This window comes from Bubalus bubalis, chromosome 1 (genome assembly GCF_019923935.1).
Source record: "Bubalus bubalis isolate 160015118507 breed Murrah chromosome 1, NDDB_SH_1, whole genome shotgun sequence".
Lineage (NCBI taxonomy): Eukaryota > Metazoa > Chordata > Mammalia > Artiodactyla > Bovidae > Bubalus > Bubalus bubalis.
Genome location: NC_059157.1, coordinates 126,276,590 through 126,299,990, shown reverse-complemented (window position 1 = coordinate 126,299,990; position 23,401 = coordinate 126,276,590). Strand labels below are relative to the sequence as shown.

At 40.7% G+C, this 23,401-nt stretch overlaps 1 protein-coding gene across 7 annotated transcripts in view; it reads right to left on the bottom strand.

The window, feature by feature from the left end:
- The window catches only part of DGKG (diacylglycerol kinase gamma), a 223,466-nt gene that overhangs the window by 193,717 nt on the left and 6,348 nt on the right, over window positions 1–23,401 (bottom strand). Inside the window, exon 2 of one of the 7 annotated variants that reach the window (XM_044943835.2) lies at window positions 1,862–1,943. The exons of the other annotated variants lie outside the window; for them this stretch is intronic. The gene's annotated coding sequence lies outside the window, so the exon portion shown is untranslated. The remainder of the gene's footprint in view (window positions 1–1,861; window positions 1,944–23,401) is intronic. 7 annotated transcript variants of the gene reach the window in all.

Below are 23,401 nucleotides of genomic sequence, written 5' to 3'. Positions count from 1 at the left end.
TTGATAAGAAAAGCCAAAAGACTAGCAGAAAAGATCGTCTACAACTAAATAAAGAGGGAGCCACAAGAGAGTAAAAGGAACAGAGATGTGATATAGCCAAGATTCATACCCCTGGGTGTGTGACCGACAAACAAGAGGATAATCAGAATTGCAGAGGTTCTCTCCAAGGAGTGAGTGACCTGAGCCCCACATCAGGGAGGCTCAGGGGAGGGGTCCTGCACTGGGAAGATAAGCCACCAGAACATTTGGCTTTAAAAGCTAATGGGCCTTATTTTTGGGAGATCCAGAGGACTGTGGGAAATAGAGACTCCACTCTTGAAGAGTGCACACAAAATCTCACATGCTCTGGGACCCATGGCAGAAGGAGTAATTTGAAAGAAACCTGGGTAAGACTCACTGACTGATCTTGGAGAGCCTCCTGGAGAGGCAGGAGGCAACTGGCACTCACCCTGAGGACACAGACACTGGCAGGAGCCATTTGGGGGGCTTGTTCTACCACATGGACACTGGTGCTGGCAAGGGCCATTTCAGAATCCTCCCTTTATCTTACTAGTGCTGGGACCCAGTCCTGCCCACCAGCCTTTCAGCACTAGTAATGGGATGTAACCAGCTGGGGAGAGACACAGCCCCAGTCACAAGCAGGGCTGCTGCCCTAAGACCACCTTAGTGCGCTGCTGCCCCAGGACTGCTTCTGTCCACAAGAGGGCCCAAGACCTGTCTCTGAACACCAGCATCTGGCACTAGCCCCAGGACCTGGCCTTCCCCACCAGTGGGCAGGCACCAGCCCCAGGATCAGCACAGCCCTGCAGCCTGCCATATCAGCACACAGCCCACCCATGAGGCCGGCACTGGGCCTGCTGGGCACCAGCCCTGCCTAACAGCAGGTGAAGTGAGCCAGCACTAGCTCCGGGACACCTTGGGCCCCTCAGCCAGTCACCCTGGGAACTGGCCCAAACTACCAGCATATCGACACCCATTTGAGACACCTCAGTCAGCCATGTCAAGAACTGGCCATGCCCACCAATAGGCCAACACTGGATCTGGGGCCCCTGGCCTCACAACCACCTACTCCAGAACTCAGTTCCATTTACCAGTAGGCCAGCTCTAGTCCTGGGAACCCCCAGGGCCCCAGAGCCTGCAGCCTCCTAACCAGGCCCCTCTCACCATTGAATAGCATCCTCTGCACAAGGCAAAGCCTGGTAAGCAACTGGAAGGGGGCTAGCCATGCAGTCAGCCCACCACAACAGAAAGACTCACATAGTCTAAACGGGGGGCACACCTGGAGCATACAGCTCTAGTGATGAGAAGGGAGTGAGACATACAAGATGTCTCCTACAAAAAAGCCACTTCTCCAAGATCAGGAAACATAATCAACCTACCAGATACCTTGAAATAAAAACAGCAAATTAGGCAAAATGAGGCAACAGAGGATTATGTTCAAAACAAAGGGACAAAACCTCAGAAGACGAACTAAATGAAGCAGAGAAAGTCAGTCTACCCAATAGAGAGTTCAAGGCAATGACTATTAAAGATGTTCAAAGAACTTGAGAGAAGAATGAACAGAGTAGGAGGTTTTTAACAAAAGTTGGAAAATATAAAGACAAACCAGAGGTGAAGAACACAATAACTGAAATCAACAGTAGATTAGATAAGAGACAGGAATAAGATCAGTGAGCTGGGAGACAGTGTGGTGGAAATCACTGAAGCTGCAGAGAAAAAAGAATAAAAAGAAATGAGTACAGTTTAAGAGACTTTTGGGGCAGCATCAAACATATAACATTCACATTATTAGGGATGCAGAAGAAGAGAGAAAGTGGCAGAAAACATAATTACAGACATAGTAGCTGAAAACTTCGCTAACCTTGAAAGGCAAACAGATATCCAAGTCCAGGCAGCACAGAATCCCAAACAGATCAACCCAAAGAGGACCACACCAAGACATGCTGCAATTAAAACGGCAAAAATTAAAGATAAAGAGATGATATTAAAAACAACAAGGGAAAAGCAATAAGTTATATACAAAAGAACTTCCCTAAGGCTATCAGTTGACTTTTTAGCAGAAAGTGCAGACAGAAAGAAGTGGCATGATATATTCAAAGCGGTGGAAGGGGAAAGCCTACAACCAGGAATACTCTACCCAGTGAGGCTTTCATTCACAGTTGATGGAGAGATCTAAAGCTTTATGGACAAGCAAAAGCTAAACAAGCTCAGCAGCACTGAATCAACTTTACAAGAAATGTTAGACTTCTTCAAGTGAAAAAGGAAAAGGCCACAACTAGAAACATGAAGATTGTGAAAGGAAGAACTCATCAGGAAAGGCAAATATACAGCGAAGGCAGGAAACCAATGTGCTGATCACTGTGAAATATACAGAAATTCCAAGTTGTGTAAGAGGAATTAACATAGTGTTGTTGGGCTGCTGTACCTCAAAAACAAACAAACAAAGTCATAGAAAAAGAGGTCAGATTTGTGGCTACCAGAGTTGGGGGTACAGGGAGGGGGAATTAGATGAGGGTGGTCAAAAGGTAGAAACTTCCAGTAAGAAAATAAATGAATACTAGGGATATAATGTACAACATAAATATAATTAATGCTGTTCTGTTATACATGAAAGTTGTTGAGAGTGAAACCTAAGAGTTCTCATCACAAGAAAAAAAATCTTTCTCTCTCTCTTATTTTGTATCTATATGAGATGGTGGATGATCATGAAATTTACTGTGATAATCATTTCATAATGTACGTAAGTCAAATCACCATGCTATCCACCCTAAACTTATACATTGCTGTATGTCAATTATATCTCAAATTTAAAGAAAAAACAAAGTAAAACAACAAAAAAAAGAGGTATTCCTCATGAACCATTATGGACAACTTATCAGGATTTATTACTAAGAGAGAAGTTAAAGTTGTAGAATAGTGAATACAGCATAAAAAGATGAGAAGGAATAAATAAATAAATAAAGTAACTATGGACAAAAATAAAAGCCCTACCTCTGAGACTACTGTTAGTACTTCTACAAGATTTCAACTCCAAGGATATCTTTGGCAGCATTATTTATAATAGAAAACAATCCCAAGCAATTTAATTGTCTCACAATATGGGACTGCTAACTACATTTTGGCACGTGCATCTAATTAAATACTCTGAAAGTCACTGAAGGTGTGTGTGTGTGCGTGTGTGTGCGCGTGTGTGTGCGTGTGCATGTGCGTGTGTTGCTGCTGCTGCTGCTGCCAAGTCGCCTCAGTCGTGTCCGACTCTGTGCGACCCCACAGACAGCAACCCACCAGACTCCCCCGTCCCTGGGATTCTCCAGGCAAGAACACCGGAGTGGGTTGCCATTTCCTTCTCCAATGCATGAAAGTGAAAGGCGAAAGTGAAGTCGCTCAGTCGTGTCTGACTCTTCGCGACCCCATGGACTGCAGCCCACCAGGCTCCTCCATCCATGGGATTCTCCAAGCAAGAGTACTGGAGTGGGGTGCCATTGCCTTCTCCGATATATGTGTGTGTGTGTGTGTGTGTGTGTGTATATATATATATATGGATCCGTGGGAAAATGTCTTACACAGAGTAAATGTCAATGGCCAAAAGTTCATTAAAATATTAAACTATAAATATTTGTGGTAGGTGCTGAACTGTGCCAACCAGATCCTCTTTTGAAAAGGATTGATTTCCCCAGCTGCTTGGTAATAATGCTGGCAGACGATTCTCAGCTCTCAACCCTTTTCAGGAACTGCCTTGGCTAGAAAGATCTGCTTTGACCAAAGTCATGCCCCTTTCCTGGGCAACCCACTTCCAACTACTGAATGATACACATGGGAGACGGAGAAGGCAATGGCACCCCACTCCAGTACTCTTGCCTGGAAAACCCCATGGACGGAGGAGCCTGGTAGGCTGCAGTCCATGGGGTCACTAAGAGTCGGACACAACTGAGCAACTTCACTTTCACTTTTCACTTTCATGCATTGGAGAAGGAAATGGCAACCCACTCCAGTGTTCTTGCCTGGAGAATCCCAGGGATGAGGGAGCCTGGTGGGCTGCTGTCTGTGGGGTCACACAGAGTCGGACACGACTGAAGTGACTTAGCAGCAGCAGCAGCACACATGGGAGAGGGCATAAAGGCCTGGTCCCCTTACCCCAACAGGGCATAACCCAGCAGAGCCATCCTAGTCCAAATCCTTTGCCAAATCCTGCCCTGTCCCATCCCTTCCACAAGAAGTGATCCTCAAAGCATTCCCTTCAAAATTAAAAATACTCCTGCACTGCAATCTCATCTCAGTATCTGTTTTCTGGGAAGTCAATCTGCAACAATGTGGCAGTGAGGGTTTCCTCACTGTCAGTTGTGTTCAACCCTTGCAACCCCAAGGACTGTAGCCGACCAGGCTCCTCTGTCTGGGATTTTCCAGGCAAGAATACCGGAGTGAGTTGCCATTTCTTTCTCCAGGGGATCTTCCCAACACAGGGATGGAACCTGGGTCTTCTGCATTGCAGGTGGATTCTTTGCTGACTGAGCCTCCAAAAAATTGGCAACAATATGGCAAGTAAAAAAACCCCATATATTCTTAAGTAACTTCTTGTTACTTCTTGTAACTTCTTTTTTAAAAGAAAATGAAAATATGGAAGAGTTATATATCAATCTTGGGCTTCCCTTGTGGCTCAGTTGGTAAAGAACCTGCTTGCAATGCAGGAGACCTGGGTTTGATCTCTGGGTTGGGAAGATCCCCTGGAGAAGGGAATGGCTATCCACTCCAGCATTCCGGCCTGGAGAATTCCATGGACCATATAATCCATAGGGTCACAAAGAGTCGGACACAACTGAGCGACTTTCACTTTCACATATCAATCTAGTAAACATGCAATTTTGGTTATAGGACAATTTAAGCCTTAAATAAATTTCTTAGAAAACAAAGAAGATAAAAACCAAATAAGTCAATTAAGTCTCCAACTCAAGAAGCTGGAGAAGGAACAAAAGAAAGCTAAATTAAGCTAAAGAGGACAGCACTGGTATGAAGACTAGAGCCCACAACAGAGCAAACAACTGGACAGCTAGTAAATGCAATCAAAAGCTCTTTTTGCTGTTGTTGGAACAAAATCAATAAAACAGATAATTCTTTGGGGGAGTGGTGAGGAGGAGGCCTAGGAGAAAGGGAGGAGGAAGGGGAAGAGGTGGGAGGAACCCACCTCTGAGGCTCTTTATAAATAAAAGAGATTTTGTTAAATTATAAGAGAATAAAATATTCAACTTTACAGCACCACATTTGAAAGCCTAGATGAAATGGGAAGATTTTGAGAAAGTACTAATTCTCAAAGGGAATCAAGAAGTAGAAAATTCTGGAACTTCCCTGGTGGTCCAATGGCTAAGACTCTATGCTCCCAATGCAGGGAATGTGGGTTCCACCCCTGGTCAGGGAGCTAGATCTCACATGCCAGATCCTAAATACAACTAAAAAATATTCCAGATGCGACAACTAAAAGATTCCACATGCTGCAACTAAGACCCATTGCAGCCAAAGAAGAAGAAAAAGAAGTAGAAAAGTCTGATGAGGACAGTAACCACATATGAAATTAAATCAATGTTCAAAATTAGACTTGCCCTGCCCTCCTGGGCCAAACAGTATTACAGGCAAATTTCAAGAATCATCTAGGAACAGATAATTCTCCTCTTACAGAAGTTGTTCTGGAGAATAGAAAAAGATGTTAAGTTATAATTTATGAGGTTAGCATAACCCAGTTGCAAAAGCTGAACAAGGAGATCACAAATAAAAACAAATTATAGATCAATCTCTTTACTAAATTAAGCAAAGCCCCCACAAAACAGCAAATCCCAGAACAGGATTAAAAGAATAATATGTGGAGTTATTCCAGGAAAGCAAGATGTGTCAACATTGCAAAACCTATTAGTATAATTTACTATATTAACAGAATAAAAGAACAATTCATATTTTAAGATTTCCATCTCAACATAGGAAAAAAATTAACACTGACAGAAAAAACAAACATTCTCTTAAGCACATTAGAAGGTAAGCAGAACATCCTTTACATCATAAATAGTTATCCACCAAAACCCCACAGAAAAATTTACATTTAAATGACAAAATAGTACTTGGAATGTAATATACAACAAAATGACTATATTAACACTGCTGTGTGGTATATTTAAAGTTGTTAAAAGGTCAGTTTTCATTCCAATCCCAAAGAAAGGCAATGCCAAAGAATGCTCAAACTACCGCACAACTGCACTCATCTCACATGCTAGTAAAGTAATGCTCAAAATTCTCCAAGCCAGGCTTTAGCAATACGTGAACCGTGAACTTTCTGATGTTCAAGCTGGTTTTAGAAAAGGCAGAGGAACCAGAGATCAATTGCCAACATCCGCTGGATCATTGAAAAAGCAAGAGAGTTCCAGAAAAACATCTATTTCTGCTTTATTGACTATGCCAAAGCTTTTGACTGTGTGGATCACAATAAACTGTGGAAAATTCTGAAAGAGATGGGAATACCAGACCACTTGATCTGCCTCTTGAGAAATCTGTATGTAGGTCAGGAAGCAACAGATAGAACTGGACATGGAACAACAGACTGGTTCCCAATAGGAAAAGGAGTACGTCAAGGCTGTATATTGTCATTCTGCTTATTTAACTTATATGCAGAGTACATCATGAGAAATGCTGGGCTGGAAGAAGCACAAGCTGGAATCAAGATTGCCGGGAGAAATATCAATAACTTCAGATATGCAGATGACACCACCCTTATGGCAGAAAGTGAAGAGGAACTAAAAAGCCTCTTGATGAAAGTGAAAGTGGAGAGTGAAAAAGTTGGCTTAAAGCTCAACATTCAGAAAACGAAGATCATGGCATGTGGTCCCATCACTTCATGGGGAAACAGTGTCAGACTTTATTTTTTTGGGCTCCAAAATCACTGCAGATGGTGATTGCAGCCATGAAATTAAAAGACGCTTACTCCTTGGAAGGAAAGTTATGACCAACCTAGATGGCATGTTCAAGAGCAGAGACATTACTTTGCCAACAAAGGTCCATCTAGTCAAGGCTATGGTTTTTCCAGTAGTCATGTATGGATGTGAGAGTTGGACTGTGAAGAAGGCTGAGCACCGAAGAATTGATGCTTTTGAACTGTGGTGTTGGAGAAGACTCTTGAGAGTCCCTTGGACTGCAAGGAGATCCAACCAGTCCATTCTGAAGGAGATCAGCCCTGGGATTTCTTTGGAGGGAATGATGCTAAAGCTGAAACTCCAGTACTTTGGCCACCTCATGCGAAGAGTTGACTCATTGGAAAAGACTCTGATGCTGGGAGGGATTGGGGGCAGGAGGAGAAGGGGATGACAGAGGATGAGATGGATGGATGGCATCACCGACTTGATGGACATGAGTTTAAGTAAACTCCTGGAGTTGGTGATGGAAAGGGAGGCCTGGCATGCTGCAGTCCATGGGGTCACAGAGAGTCAGACATGAATGAGTGACTGAACTGAACTGAACTAGTATGTGTAAAATACTGTGCTAGGAGCTGTGGGGGTTGCTGGGATGAATTAGGACTTTTCTCAGCCCTCAGTGAACTGATAGTCCACTAGGGATACCACAGAGCTTCCCTAAAAGCTGTTACATGGGGCAGTGTACACTAAGCACCATGCAGTTCAGAGACAGGAGAGCTCAGCTCACAATGATGCTCACATGCTGATGCTGATACTGATGCTGATGTGAAAGGGCAGTGGAGAGAAAAGACTCTGGTTTACTAAGTGTACCTGATATACTTACATGGAGGGAAGAACCACTGAAATCAAAACATCAAGACTCCTAAATTGGGTCTGATTTAAAAGAGTTCCTTCATTCTCTAAGATAATTTTTAAAATTTTCAATTTCAATACAAAGTTAGGTAATGGATTTCTCAGTTCAAACTGATTAGGAGTAAAGCCATTTCATTTCCCCCAAATCTTCCAAACCCATGGGCTCTGTACATTCAACAGTGTGTATGGATTGGGTGTGGGTGAAATGTCAGATCTATACATCAGGTTCTGTGAGGTATAAGGCACTTTTCGACTGTTCCTGTGCTCCACTGGTTTCTGAATGCAGAGAATAGTATACCAACAGTACTCTATACCTGAACAGCAAGATTGGTCATAAAGTAGAGAAGAGTATAAATCTTAGATTTCAATTTAAGAAAGAGGATGGAAGGGAATCAGGATGCTTTTCAGAACCAGCTATAAAAAAAAATAAAACAGTACAAATTTTCATCTTCACTCCTTAGAAGCAATTAATGAATAAAGCAAACAAACAAAAAAGCTGTGACATGGGAATTTTGTGGCAACATCTGTGTGCAGGGATTAGGAGTGGTTAGGTGCATGAGCTAGATTAGGACACTGGAGGGTTTGGGAGATGAGCACAGAGTTAGTCATTTGGCTGAATGTGTTTAATAAATTAGAGTCCAAGAGGAGGAACCTCTCTGGGTGAATTACTTTTCACTTTCATGCATTGGAGAAGGAAATGGCAACCCACTCCAGTGTTCTTGCCTGGAGAATCCCAGGGACGGGGAGCCTGGTGGGCTGCCGTCTATGGGGTCACACAGAGTCGGACACGACTGAAGCGACTTAGCAGCAGCAGTAGACAAAAATAGCCAACAGAAAGCAGCTTCCACTAAAGAAGTAGTAGAAAGAAAAAATTGATTTGGTTGACTACTATTTTGATCAGAGTGTGAAATCCTATACTGACTTAGCTTGGTCAGAAAGACATCCTACCGCTGATGGAATCACAGACATTTACGCAGTCCTTCAGCCATTTATTAGGAGTGACTTTCAAATATATAAATAGAGCTACTCTCCAACTTATCTTTTCCACCTCTACCTCAAAAACTAAGAAGCATAGATTTTCCTAACTTTTTTAATGGGAGGTTCATTCTCCATATTCAGGGGGTTGATTGGCGTTCTTTACTTTCAATCTCCTTCCTTCTCCCAAAATTTCAATACCAAATCAGAAACCAACTTGCCAAGTTTTGTTTTGCATCATCTCTTAGCTCCATCCTTGCATTACATGCCTTGTGACAGCACCCCCCAATTTCTGAGTAACAGCCTGCTTATTGCCCTCAGCATTTGCCTCTAGTCTTTAAAATTGCCTTAAATCCATTTCAGTCTGCTGTGCATATGAATCCTTTACACTAGGAAAACCATTAGTTTCAGTTATATCCCTTTTCAAGAACCAAGAATTAATTAATTCTTACTGACTATCATTTTGTGTCCAATTCCTTTTCCAGGCATTTACATTTCTTTATCATCTAATCTGACCTGATGTCCCACTAGTTTTGGGCAAGACAGTGAAAAATTTGGAAATAAGGTTGGTGTTGTCATCCATTCTTTCTGCTGACAGTTGGATTCTAAGATAAAACGGAAGCAAACAGTGTCGGTACTGGATGTAGCTTTCTAGGTCATGATTCACTATATGATGAAAGGGGGGGGTTCATATCTAGTAATGAGAGACTTGTATCTTATGAGCATGGTGTGAGAGGGGAGTGTATTTGCCTAGAGACAGACGGGAAAATGATCAAAGAGCTGGATTAACAAGAACGGATCCAAAGTGTAGAACTGCTGATAAAACAAACAGGAGAGATGAGGTGCCAGGTGACACATACAAATAGACACAGATGTATACATGATTACAAAGGGTACTAAAAATTGTATTTAAGGACTTCCCTGGTGATCCAAGGGTTAAGAATCCACCTGCCAATGCAAAAACAAGACCAGGAGCTGTCTGTGGCTCAGATCATTAACTCCTTATTGCCACATTCAGACTTAAATTGAAAAAAAGTAGGGAAAACCACTAGGCCATTCAGATAAGACCTAAATCAAATCCCTTATGATTATACAGTGGAAGTGACAAATAGATTAAAGGGATTAGATCTGATAGAATGCCTGAAGAACTTTGGACAAAGATTCATAACACTGTACAGGAGGCGGTGACCAAAACCATCTCCAAGAAAAATAAATATGAAAAGGCAGAATGGTTTTCTGAGGAGGCCTTTGAAATAGCTGAGAAAAGAAGGGAAGCAAAAGGCATAGGAGAAAAGAAAAGATACACCCATCTGAATGCAGAGTTCAAAAGAATAGCAAGGAGAGATAAGAAAGCCTTCACTTAAGTAACCAATACAAAAAAAATAGAGGAAAACAATAGAATGAGAGAGACTAAGATCTCTTCAAGAAAATTAGAGATACCAAGGGACATTTCATGAAAAGATGGGCACAATAAAGGACAGAAATGGTATGGATCTAACAGAAGCAGAAGCGATTAAGAAGAGGTGGCAAGAATACACAGACAAACTGTATAAAAAAGGTCTTAGTGACCCGGTTAAACACAATGGTGTGATCACTTACCTAGAGCCAGACATCCTGGAGTATGAAGCCAAGTAGGCCTTAGGAAGCATTACTACGAACAAAGCTAGTGGAAGTGATGGAATTTCAGCTGCGCTATTTCAAATCCTAAAAGATGGTGCTGTTAAAATATTGCACTCAATATGCCAGCAAACTTGGAAAACCCAGCAGTGGCCACAGCACTGGAAAAGGTGCTTTCATTCCAACACCAAAGCAGGGCAATGCCAAAGAAGGTTCAAACTACCTTACAATTGGGCTCATTTCACATGCTAGCAAGGTAATGCTCAAAATTCTTCAAGCTAGGCTTCATTAGTATATGAACCAAGCACTTCCAGATGTACAAGCTGGATTTAGAAAAGGCAGAGGAACCAAAGATCAAATTGCAACATCCATTGGATCACAGAAAAAGCAAGGGAATTCCAGAAGAGAATCTACTTTTGCTACATTGACTATGCTAAAACTTTTGACTATGTGTATCACAACAAACTCTGGAAAATTTTTAAAGAGACAGGAATACCAGACCATCTAACCTTCCTCCTGTGAAACCTATATACAGGTCAAGAAGCAACAGTTAGAACCGGACATGGAACAACGGACAGGTTCAGAATTGGGAAAGGAGTACATCTGGGCTGTATATTGTCACCCTGCCTATTTAACTTCTATGGAGAGTACAACATGTGAAATGCTGGGCTGGATGAAGCACAGGTGGGAATCAAGATGATCAGGAGAAATATCAAAAATCTCAGATATGTACATGATACCACCCTAATGGCAGAAAGCAAAGAGGAAATAAGAAAGCAAAGAGCCTCTTGATGAAGTTGAAAGAGGAGAATGAAAAAGCTGACTTAAAACTCAACATTCAGAAAACTAAGATCATGGCATCCAGTCCCATCACTTCATAGCAAATAGATGGGGAAACAATGGAAACAGTGACAGACTTTATTTTCTTGAGCTCCAAAATCACTGCAGATGGTGACTGCAACCATGAAATTAAAAGACACTGGCTCCTTGGAAGAAAAGCTATGATAAACCTAGACAGTGTATTAAAAAGAAGAGATATCACTTTGCTGACAAAGGTTTGTAAAGTCAAAGCTATGGTTTTCCCAGTAGTCATGTATGGCTGTGAGAGCTGGACCATAAAGAAGGCTGAGCGCCAAAGAACTGATGCTTTCAAACTGTGTGATGCTCAAGAAGACTCTTGAGAGTCCCTTGGATAGCAAGGAGATCAAACCAGTCAATCCTAAAGGAAATCAACCCTGAATATTCAATGGAAGGACTGATGCTGAAGCTCTAATACTTTGGCCACCTGATGAGAAAAGTCAATTCACTGGAAAAGACCCTGATGCTGGGAAAGAAGACTGAGGGCAGGAAAAGAAGGGTGTGACAGAGGATGAGACGGTTGGATGGCATCGTTGGCTCAATGGACATGAGTTTGAACAAACTCCAGGAGGTGGTGAAGGACAGGGAAATCTGTTATGCTACAGTCCATGGGGTCACAAAGAGTCAGACATGACTGAATGACTGAACAACAACTGCCGATGCAAGGAATATGGGTTCAATTCCTGATCTGGGAAGATTCCACATGCCATGGAGCAACTAAGCTGTAAACCACTACTGAGCTTGTGTTCTGCAACAAGAGAAGCCACAGCAATGAGAAGCCTGTGAACCACAACTAGAGAGTAGCCCCTACTCACTGAAACTAGAGAAAGCCCATGAGCAGCAGTGAAGAGCTGGAGTGGCTCTCCAGCACAGCCAAACAAACCAACCATATTTAAGGGCTGGTAGTGCAGTGGTAAAGAAAATGCCTGACAATGTGGGAGACCCAAGAGACACAGGTTTGATTCCTGGATTGAGAAAATCCCTTGGAATAGGAAAGGGCCACCTGGTCCAGTATTCTTGCCTGGAAAACTCCATGGACAGAGGAGCCTGGTGGGCTACAGTCCATGGGGGTGTAAAGAGTCAGACATAACAGCACTTAGCACACACACACATCTACATGGCAACGTAGCTTTGGACTAAAAATTGGTTTATGATGGATATTCATGACTGTAAAGATAGAGCACCTAAAATATCTCATGAGTGAGCAGAAAAGGGTGAGGAACAGTATGATATCATCATGAACATTTCTACCAACCTCTTGACCACAAGGGGGAAATGAACAGTGCATTCCTAGTCTCTACTCTTCTGGCACAAGGGAAGTTAGATGAATGAAAGGGAACTTGTACTGGTTAAACATTTGCAGAAAGCCTCATTTGGCTAAAAGAACATCAGACAAGGGTTTCTATTTTCCTTGTTGAAATGGAATAAAGAAGTTTAACTGGATGAACTCCTAGACCTCACTTTGACCAACAGAAAGACCCTGCTTGCAGAAGGGTGAAGCCAGCATAAAAGACATTTTAGGAGAAAGAAGTCACTCCAACTCAGAGGTCCTGACTGTCAAAGAGAAGCCTGGCTGTAATAAACAGTCAGGACCTCTAGACTTATTCAGACATAAGAAGGTAAAGGAATAGTTCTTTTAAAAAACATGCCTGCAGGACTAATCCACAAGTTCATAACTAAAATTAAAAAAAAGGAAGGTACACAAGCAAATGATATACAGGAAGATGGTAAAAAATGCATATGAATTATATTCTGAAAAAGTAGCTCAGAATGATCTGAAAATATTAAGTGACAAACAGAAAGAAAGAAACTAACTAACCCCAAACAATATCTACCAAACCATAGTTGAGAGACGTTTACAGAGCAGACTGGTTAATTCTAAAACAAGAAGAGCAAACAATAGCTTGGTCGACTGCTTGGGACAAGGATGACCAGGTTACTTAACCACTTTTATTGATCTCTGAAGAATTTTGGAAAACAACAACAGCAATAACAAAAAGTCAAAGGTCTAGAAACTAGCAAATTAATCTTTGTTATAAAAACAATTGGAAAAATATAGATTCTACAAAATATAAACTGTGTGAGCATAATATAAATCTTAGCCAAGAATCCAAATATTTTAATTAAAATCGTATTTTAATTTAATATGATTTTGAAATAAAAATCACATGCAATCTCACTATCAGTTATAACCACAATTAGCATTTTGCTGTGAATTATTTCTAAAATTTCCCCATGTATAAATGTATACACTCTTTTTAAACTTCTTTTGACCATTTTCAGATTTTTTAACTCTTTTATGGTGACCATTACTTGGTGTAAATAAATATCCTTCTACATACAATATTGTCTTCCATGGCTACACAGTATTTTATTACATAAATAGACCATGATTTATTGCCTGTCCCCCATATTGTTATTTATTATTATTCATTTCTAATGATTAGAGACTATGATCTTTATTATTTCTGCTTTAATAATGCATAACTTATAGAAATTTTATTTTAGAGCTAATAGAAAATACATTTTTGTAAATGTTCATGAGCCCTGGAAAATAAATTTTATTCTCTATATTTTGGGTATTATACAGCATGTATTGTGAAAATCATATTTGCAATATTACATAATTCTTCTATTTATTTTTGTTTCTTTACTTGATATATGAAAGCCCTATAGTGACATTTTGAAATCTTTAAACAGGATTCTGTTTTGGATGCAACATTAGTTTTTCTTCTATCAATGTTTATTGATGCATATATTTCTATAGCAGTGTACCTTCACTGTGAATTGGACTGTTTGTTTATATAAAACCACCCTCATTGTCTTAAAGTATTTGTCTTTGCTAGAGAGTGTATGGAGAAAAGGGAACCCTCCTATGTTGTTGGTGGGAATGTAAGTTGGTATAGCCACTGTGGAAAACAATATGAAACAAAAATAAAAATAAAAATAGAATTACCATATGATCCAGCAATCCCACTACTGGGCATATATCCAGACAAAACTATATATAATTCAAAAAGATACATGCACCCCCTATGTTCATAGCAGAACTATTCACGATAGCCAAGACATGGAAACAATCTAAATGTCCTTGACAGATGAATGGATCAAGAAGTGGTGGTACATGTATACAATGGAAAACTACACAGCCATAAAAAGGAATTAAATAACACCACTTGTGGCAACATGGAGGCAATTAGAGATTATCCTAAGTAAAGTCAGAAAGAGAAAGACAAATACCGTGGGACATCACATTCATGAGGAATCTAAAATAGGACGCAAATGAACCCATCTATGAAACAGAAGCAGAACCACAGACATAGGAAATAGGATGGTGGTTGTCAAGGTTGGGAGGCGGGTAGGAGAGGGATGGGCTGGGAGTTTGCGGTTACTGGATGCAAACTAGTCTATACAAAATGGATACAACAAGATCCAACTGTATAGCACAGGGAACTATAGTCAATATCCTATGATAAACTATAACGGAAAAGAATATGAAAAAGAATGTATATATGTACAAAACTGAGTCACTTTGCTGTACAGCAGTAATTAACACAACACTGTAATTTAACTATACCTCAATTAAAATAAATATATAAGTATCTTGAAAAGAAACAAAGTATTTGTATTGAGTTGCATTTTGTCTTACGTGAATATCATGACGTCTGCTTTAGTGTTTGTTCCACCTGCCTGCTATATCTTTTCTCAGCATTTCTTTTAATCTTTGTACATTGTTTTGTTTTAGGGATGACTATGGCAAATAACGGAGGAGCCTGGTGGGCTGCAGTCCATGGGGTCGATGAGGGTCGGACACGACTGAGCGACTTCACTTTCACTTTTCACTTTCATGCATTGGAGAAGGAAATGGCAACCCACTCCAGTGTTCTTGCCTGGAGAATCCCAGGGATGGGGGAGCCCGGTGGGCTGCAGTCTATGGGGTCGCACAGAGTCAGACACGACTGAAGTGACTTAGCATAGCATAGCATGGCAAATAACATGTGGTTGAATTTTAGTTTTGGTCCCAATACAAAAACCTTTATTAAAAATAGGTCATTGAGTCCATTTATGTTAGTTGTTATAACTGAAGATTTTGACCTTATCATTTTCATGCTCCTTTTAATTTTTTTCTTTTTTCTCCCCCAAACTCCCCCTCCCATCCAGGTTGCAAAAGAACATTAAGAAGAATTCCATGTGCTATACCATATATCCTTGTTGGTTATCCATTTTAAATATAGCAGTGTGTACATGCCCATCCCAAACTCCTTTTTATTTTTTTTAAAGCTTCCTTGCCATCTCCTTTATTTTTTGTCTTTTGTCATATGAAATATGTTTTCTTAGATTCCTTGGTTTAGAAGATAGAATAGTGGAGATGAAGATTCTATTTCTATTTTTTTATTTTTTTTTTGGCCTCACTGCGTAGCATGTGGGATCTTAGTTCCTCAACCAGGGATCCAACCCACATCTCTTGCCGTGGAAGTGTGGAGTCTTAGCCACTGGACCACCAGGGAAGTCTCAATAACTATTATTTTTTAAACTTTAAATGTCAAGAATACAATGAGTCTCTCATAGTTGAACCAAGGGTTTCAGAACATTTTATTTTCATTGTCCCATCCTGTCCTATATTCTCCAGAGAAATACCAGCCTTTCAGACTTAAAAATGCTTTTTGGTGTCTAAAATCTTCATTTGTTGTTTCATAACTTTGTGTAGCAATACATATCTTCTCTTTGAAAGTATCTTACTTTTGCATACAATTTAAAAACTGGATTTATAATAATTACTTAGACATCTCTTTTTAAATTGGCTTCAGTACTGATTGCCTATCCTTTATAACATTACTTCCTCCACAGGCTTGATTTGCTTAGCTATAGTTTAAATTCTGCTAGTTAGTTTCACCTAATAGACTTTAATTCTGTTGCTGTGTTTGAGTTTCCTCACCACCTTTCCATATCTCATTCCTATCTTTGCATGCCATATTTCATTATCACCTCGGCCTTTTCTCCTTGTCCTCTGACTTATAAAGCCCATGGCTTCTTGCCCTCTTAAGAGGATTCCATTTTCCTTTAGGTCCAGCTGGAGGAGCCCATTTATTTTAATTCTGTACACTATTCTTTTGTTTTACATTTTCCTTCGTTCCTCTCTGTTTACTCTTCATTCATTCTTAAAGAAGAAAGCACTCTACAGACCTGATGCTCGTCAAAGATCAGGTCTTGGGTCTTGTTCTCTCTGAAGGCTGAATTATTCTAGAGTAACTTTTTTATTTTTCTTATTGCCAGAACAAGTTCTACTGTTTGGAATGTACCACAATTTTCTTTACAATGTGACCAAAATTTCTTAAGTGTTTAAATAGATACATGTTCATTCTTGAATGGGAAGGAGTACATGTCCATTGCATCAACTGTCTTACATCCTTATAATGCTTTACTTACTCCTTTGTTTTGTCACTCAGCATGTTGAAGATTGATAGAAATATGTTGTTTCCCTCTGTAATTGAGTTTTGTCAAGTTTATTTTATATATTTTGATATTTTATATTATTCAGAATAAAAATATTCAATGATGGTAAGTCTTCTAATGGATTATGTCTTTTAGCCACATTTAATGGATCAATCAACATTTCTTGCATTTATTTCTACTTTGTCTAATACTGCCCTCCCTTCTTTCTTTGGTTTACATTTTCCTGGTGTACCTATACTCTTTTTTCCCTCCTTTCTGCCCCATTTTGCTTAAAACAGCATGCATTTAGAATCAGTTTTTGCCTATTCAACTTTCTTCATTTTTTAATAGAAAGATTAAACCATTCACACGAATGGGATCCCAGTATTTGTCTTATTGTAACTAGTTTATTTCACTTAGTGTAACGTCTTCAAAGTTCATCCACATTGGAGCATGTGTCAGAACTTCCTCCCTTTTTAAGGCTGAGTAATATTTCACTGCATGCATGCATACATTACATTTTATTTATTCATCGATGGACACTTGGGTGACTTCCACCTTTTGTCTACTGTGAATGATGTTCCTCGGATCATGGTTATGCAAATACCTTTTTGTATACTGTCTTTCAATTCCTTTGAGTATATAACCATAAGTGGAATTGATGGATCATATGGTATTCTATTTTTAATTTTTTTAGGAACTGAGCTATTGTTTTCCATAGTGGTTGCACCATTTTACAATCATACCAACAATGCACAATGATTTTAATTTCTCTATAACCTCAGTACCATTTGTTATTTTTTTTTGACAATAGATATCCTAAAGGATATTAAGTGTTATCTCATTATGATTTTGATTTTCATTTTATTAATGATTAGTGATGTTGATCATCTTCTCATGTGCCTATTTGTCTATTTGCATATTGTCTTTGGAGAAAAGTTTTTCAAATCCTTTGCTCATTTTTGAACTGGATTTTTGTCTTATTGTTGAGTTTGGAGAATTCTCTACATATTCTGAATAATAATCCCCTTTCAGATATGTGATTTGCAAATATTTTGTCCCATTCTTTGCTGCCTCTGCCATCTTAACTTAGAAATGATAGTGAATTTCTGGGCTGCCACTCTACACCTCTGGGTCTAGGTCCCCACCCTACACCTCCTAATCAGAATCTCAGAGGAGGAAAGTCTCCAGGCAATTTGAACGTAAATAAAAATTCATTCAAGAACTGCTGCCTTGTAAGCATTTAGAAGAGAAAGCAAGGATCCCTTGGAACTAACCGAGTTTCAAGTCATGATGGGTGGTTCCTAAGTCTTTTTAACAGGTCTACCAGTTACATAACTCAGAAAGTGGTAAACAGAGGTTGGAAGCACAGAATGTTTGATAGAGTTTCCCATGAGCCTTACAGGCACAAGGGAGAAATACATGTTGAATGCAAAGGTAAGGACAGTATGCCCAAAGCCACCATTGAAGTGCAGAGTGTAGCGTAGGGTCTGACACATTGAAGTGATTTTTAGAGAAACTGTAATAGAGCCATAAGAGAATTGCCAGAGGAGTAAAGACTTAAAAACCCTGTAGTTTGAGAAATCACTGAAGGAACTTCTTGTTCTTAACTTTGCTGAACACCAGTGTCCCTTGGGGACCTTTAAAAAAAATATTCAGGCCCAGGCCCTGACCCTAGACCAATTAAATTAGCATCTCCTGGATTGGGACCCACAAGTGGTGTTACTGCAAAGCTCCCCAGTGATTTTAATGTTTAACCAGCATCGAGGACCACTGGTCTAGAGAAAAGGACCATGTTGACAATCTGTGAGGCTCTAACACAGAAGAGGAATACAATAGTTTCTGTAAAAACCTCCATGCTTGACCACTCAGTTGGCAGAAGTGGGTACTGGTCTAGCTGGTCAGCAGATGGCTATTGGCATAGCTTGCCTATCAAGCCCAGACTCTCAGTGCTGTGAAAAGCCTCCTCCCTTTGTTAAAAAGGCATGAATCTCCTTGATGTGGATCTTTCGAATACTGGCAATACATGTATTAATATCAAGATAAATGCAAATCGATCTCCCATGATCTCCTCGGCTCTTGTGGTTACACCTGCCCCTTAGACTCATCCCTTTCCAACCTGGGTCTCCAGCCACACAGTTCATCTATCAACTACCTCTCCATCTGGATCTGTCACTAACATTGCAAATTCCGCAGGCCTTGAGCTGAACTCATCAATAATCCCGCTACAGCACCTTGAGCCTCTTGGTCGATGGAACCACTATCCTCCCAGATGAACCAGGTAGAAGCCTGAGAACTGCCCTAGGTTCCCCTACCCCCCTCACTATCTTCACATCCACCTAATTGCCAGTTCTTTCCTGATTCTGTCCTTCCTTTCATCTGAACTACCTTGTCCAGCCCTCATAGCTCCTAAGCTCTCAGAAAAGCCTCCCTTGGGTAGCCCTGCTTCCTGTCTTCTTTCCTCCCTACCCTGCAGTTAGAGGGGCTGCTCTAATGTTAAAATCTGATCCGATCAAATTTTAAGTTTCCACTTAAAATTTCTCAGTGACCCCTCACTGTCTATCAGAACAGATCCACACTATTTAACTTGGGAGACAAGGCCCTTCTATCCACATATCTAGACTCATCTCCTATCTCAACTCATCTCCACTTCTCAACTCAGTTCTCGCTCCATCAACATTGTACACAAGAGCTACCTCTGAGCCTTCACTTATACTGTTCCCTTTACTAGAATGTATTACCCACACTTGTTTCTTCACTTAACCTCCAGCCAGCTTTTACACTTTGGCCTAAGCCCATCTACTCCAGAGAGTATTACCTGACTTCCTTGGTGACCTTCCTCTGACTCTCATCTAAAGATAATGCTGCGTGATGTCTGTTTCTGTCTATGGTCTACCCAGTTCTACCTAGCTCCCCTAGAACCAGTTGGTCCTATGCCCAGCAACTCATCCTGTGTCTAGCTCAGAGAGGGTTCTCAATATTTATTGACTGGTTTAATGTTGATCAGATGATTGAGTGAACCTCCTCAGGAGTGCATTTTCCAGGATATTCATGATTTAGGGCTTAGGAACCATGGGGGCTTTGGGGCAGAGTGGGAATTGCCCCAACTATAGAAAAATATGGCTACTGACTTCCTGTTGGGAAAGATAATTTTTTTGTGAGATCATGTTCTCATCCCGGCATGAGAAAAGGGCAAGGACAGTCTCCTACCAGTGGGTGACCTGGGGTCAGGATCTGGGGGCCATGGATATCCTTGTTGATGAGACCCTGGGACAGGGAGTGTGGGGGACTGGGTAACAGCACCCATTTTGCATGACTCTCAAGGATCCTGGAAGGAACACTATGGCCCTGGGGGACTGAGAGAGCCTTCTCCGGCTCCTTCACGTTATCTGAAAGGCAGGGGCACTGAGGCAGCAGGTACAGTGCTGTAGGCTGCTGTCCCAGAGCAGAGAGGTGAAAAAATGCGGCCAGGAATGAAAACATTTGGGCCAAAACATTTTAAGAATTTCAGCATCAAGGGTCAAAGTGGCCTTGCTGACCTCTGGCCACTTGGCACTTCCACATCAGGTCAGAAAACAGGAACGTGAAAACTTGGTGCCTGGGCAGATGACACCATCTATGTCTTAAACAAAGAGAAAACTTTCCATGCAGACTCACATAGAAAGGAGGGATGGGCTCAAATGGCCAGCCGCTGCTTGGTCACTGAGTTTTATCCTGCATCCCTTTTCTTGCCATAGTAGACTCTTCTACTCTTCACAGCCTCTGCTTCGGTGAATCACTCTAGTGAGATGAGGCCAATGACATCCAAGCTACCTGCCTCACACTTATGACTGGAATCAGGAAAGAGCATAGATACAAATACACTGTTATCTTCCAAGTGTGGCACACGTCTAAAGGATAGTTATTGTGATTTCATCCTCAAAAAGTATGCAAACACAAATACTGTATATTAACTCACATATATGGAATCTAGAAAGATGGTACCAACGATCCTACATGCAGGGCAGCAAAGGAGATATGGACATAAAGAACAGACTTTTGGACTCAGTGGGAGGAGAGGGTGAAATGATTTGTGAGAACAGCATTGAAACATATACATTACCATATGCAAAATAGATCAAAGGTGCAAGTTTGATGTATGACGCAGGGCACCCAAAGCCAGTGCTCTGTGACAACCTGGAGGGATAGGGTGTGGAGGGAGGCAGCAAGGGGCTTCAGGATGAAGGGACACATGTATAAAGGATAGGGTGTGGAAGGAGGCAGGAAGGGGCTTCAGGATGAAGGGGACACATGTATAAAAGATAGGGTGTGGAAGGAGGCAGGAAGGGGCTTCAGGATGAAGGGGACACATGTATACCTATGGCCGATTCAAAAAAACCCCACAATATTGTAAAGTAGTTATCCTCCAATTAAAATAAATAAATAAAAAATTTAAACAGTCTACAAACTATACATGCTTGAGATGGTGTGCAGAAAAGGGAAACTTCCTACACTATTGGTGGGAATGTAAATTGGTATAGCCACTATGGAGAACAGTTTGGAGATTCCTTAAAAAGCTAATATAGAGCTACTATATGCTCCAGGAATCCCACTCCTGGGCATATATCTGGAGAAAACCATAATTGGAAAAGATGCATGCACCCCAATGTTCATTGTGGCACTATTTACAACAGCCAGGACATGGAAGCAACCTAAATATCCATGGACAGAGAAATGGAAATAGAAAAAGTTGTATGTACATATAATGGAATGTCACTTAGCCATAAAAAATGAAATAATGCCTTTGCTGTAACCCGGATGGACCCAGAAATTATCATACTAAATGAAGTAAGTCAGATAGAGAAAGACAAATATCATATGATATCACTTATATGCAGAATCTAAAAAAAATGATACAAATGAACTTATTTATAAAACAGAAACAGATTCACAGACTTAGAAAACAAACTTATGGCTACCAAAGAGGAAACATGATGGGGAGGGATAAATTAGTAGTTTGGGATGAGCATATACACACTACTATATATAAAACAGATAATCAACAAAGATGTACTGTATAGCAATATTTTGGAATAACCTAGATGGGAGGAGAATTTGAAAAAGAATGGCTATACACATACACACAACTGAATCACTTTGCTGTAGCTGAAACTAACAGAACATTGTAAATCAACTATACTACAATATAAAATAAAATAAAATAAATTTTTAAAGTCTTCTCTTACTTGGACCTTTTCTCTCTCTGTTCTGTGTCCTGCCATGGAGACCTTTCAGCTCCATTTCCCACTTGAACAATAAGCTTGCTCCTCCTTTCTCCTATTAAACCATGATACCAGGAAGAATCTTTAATTTTCACTGAGACATCAACAATTAAGAGGTTAATTCCAAGAGAATAAGAGAACATTTCTGCAGAAAACAAAACCTTAGGCTTCTTCAGAATCAAAGATGGAGAGAAGAAGTATGCCCTGGAGAAAGCACTCAGGAAGAGTTGTGTGACCTTGGCCTGTCCAGAAGTTGTGAGCCCATGCAGGGCCCTTTCCTTTAGATGGAGGATTCCTCATGTTGAAGAGGAAGGCCTGGGACCAACTGCTTCTCTGGCTTCTTCTCTGGTCTCATGTTCAGTGATGCTAGAGAATATTAGATCTGCCTCAAATTAATACAATCTCTTGGCCTAACAATAATATTCCAGGGTGTCAAGACAACATACAGTTGAGATCATTAAATCACTCTCCTTAATCTGTACAGAATCACCGTGAACCACCACTCCACCACTACCATCATTACCATGAACCACCACTCCACCGCTACCACATCATCACAATCACCATTATCCGCATGGCAGATACAATTCTACTTTTTTAAATGGGAAAAAATAACTTATAAAAATGTCTTAACTTAAGGGGTTGATGTTAATCCTAGGAAACATTCAGTTCAGTTCAGTTCAGTCCCTCAGTCGTGTCCGACTCTTTGCGACCCCATGCGGCACGCCAGGCGTCCCTGTCCATCACCAACTCCCAGAGTTCACTAGACTCATGTCCATCGAGTCAGTGATGCCATCCAGCCATCTCATCCTCTGTCGTCCCCTTCTCCTCCTCCTGCCCCCAATCCCTCCCAGCATCAGGGTCTTTTCCAGTGAGTCAACTCTTTGCATCAGGTGGCCAAAGTATTGGTTTCAGCTTCAGCATCAGTCCTTCCAATGAATACCCAGGACTGATCTCCTTTAGGATGGACTGGTTGGATCTCCTTGCAGTCCAAGGGGCTCTCAAGAGTCTTCTCCAACACTGCAGTTCAAGAGCATCAATTCTTTGGTACTCAGCCTTCTTCACAGTCCAACTCTCACACCCATACATGACCACTGGAAAAACCAAGGCCTTCACTAGACAGACCTTTGTTGGCAAAGTAATGTCTCTGCTTTTGAATATGCTATCTAGGTTGGTCATAACTTTCCTTCCAAGGAGTAAGCGTCTTTTAATTTCATGGCTGCAGTCACCATCTGCAGTGATTTTGGAGCACAAAAAAATAAAGTCTGACACTGTTTCCACTGTTTCCCCATCTATCTGCCATGAAGTGATGGGACCAGATGCCATGATCTTCGTTTTCTGAATGTTGAGCTTTAAGCCAACTTTTTCACTCTCCTCTTTCACTTTTATCAAGGGGCTTTTTAGTTCCTCTTCACTTTCTGCCATAAGGGTGGTGTCATCTGTATATTTGAGGTTATTGAT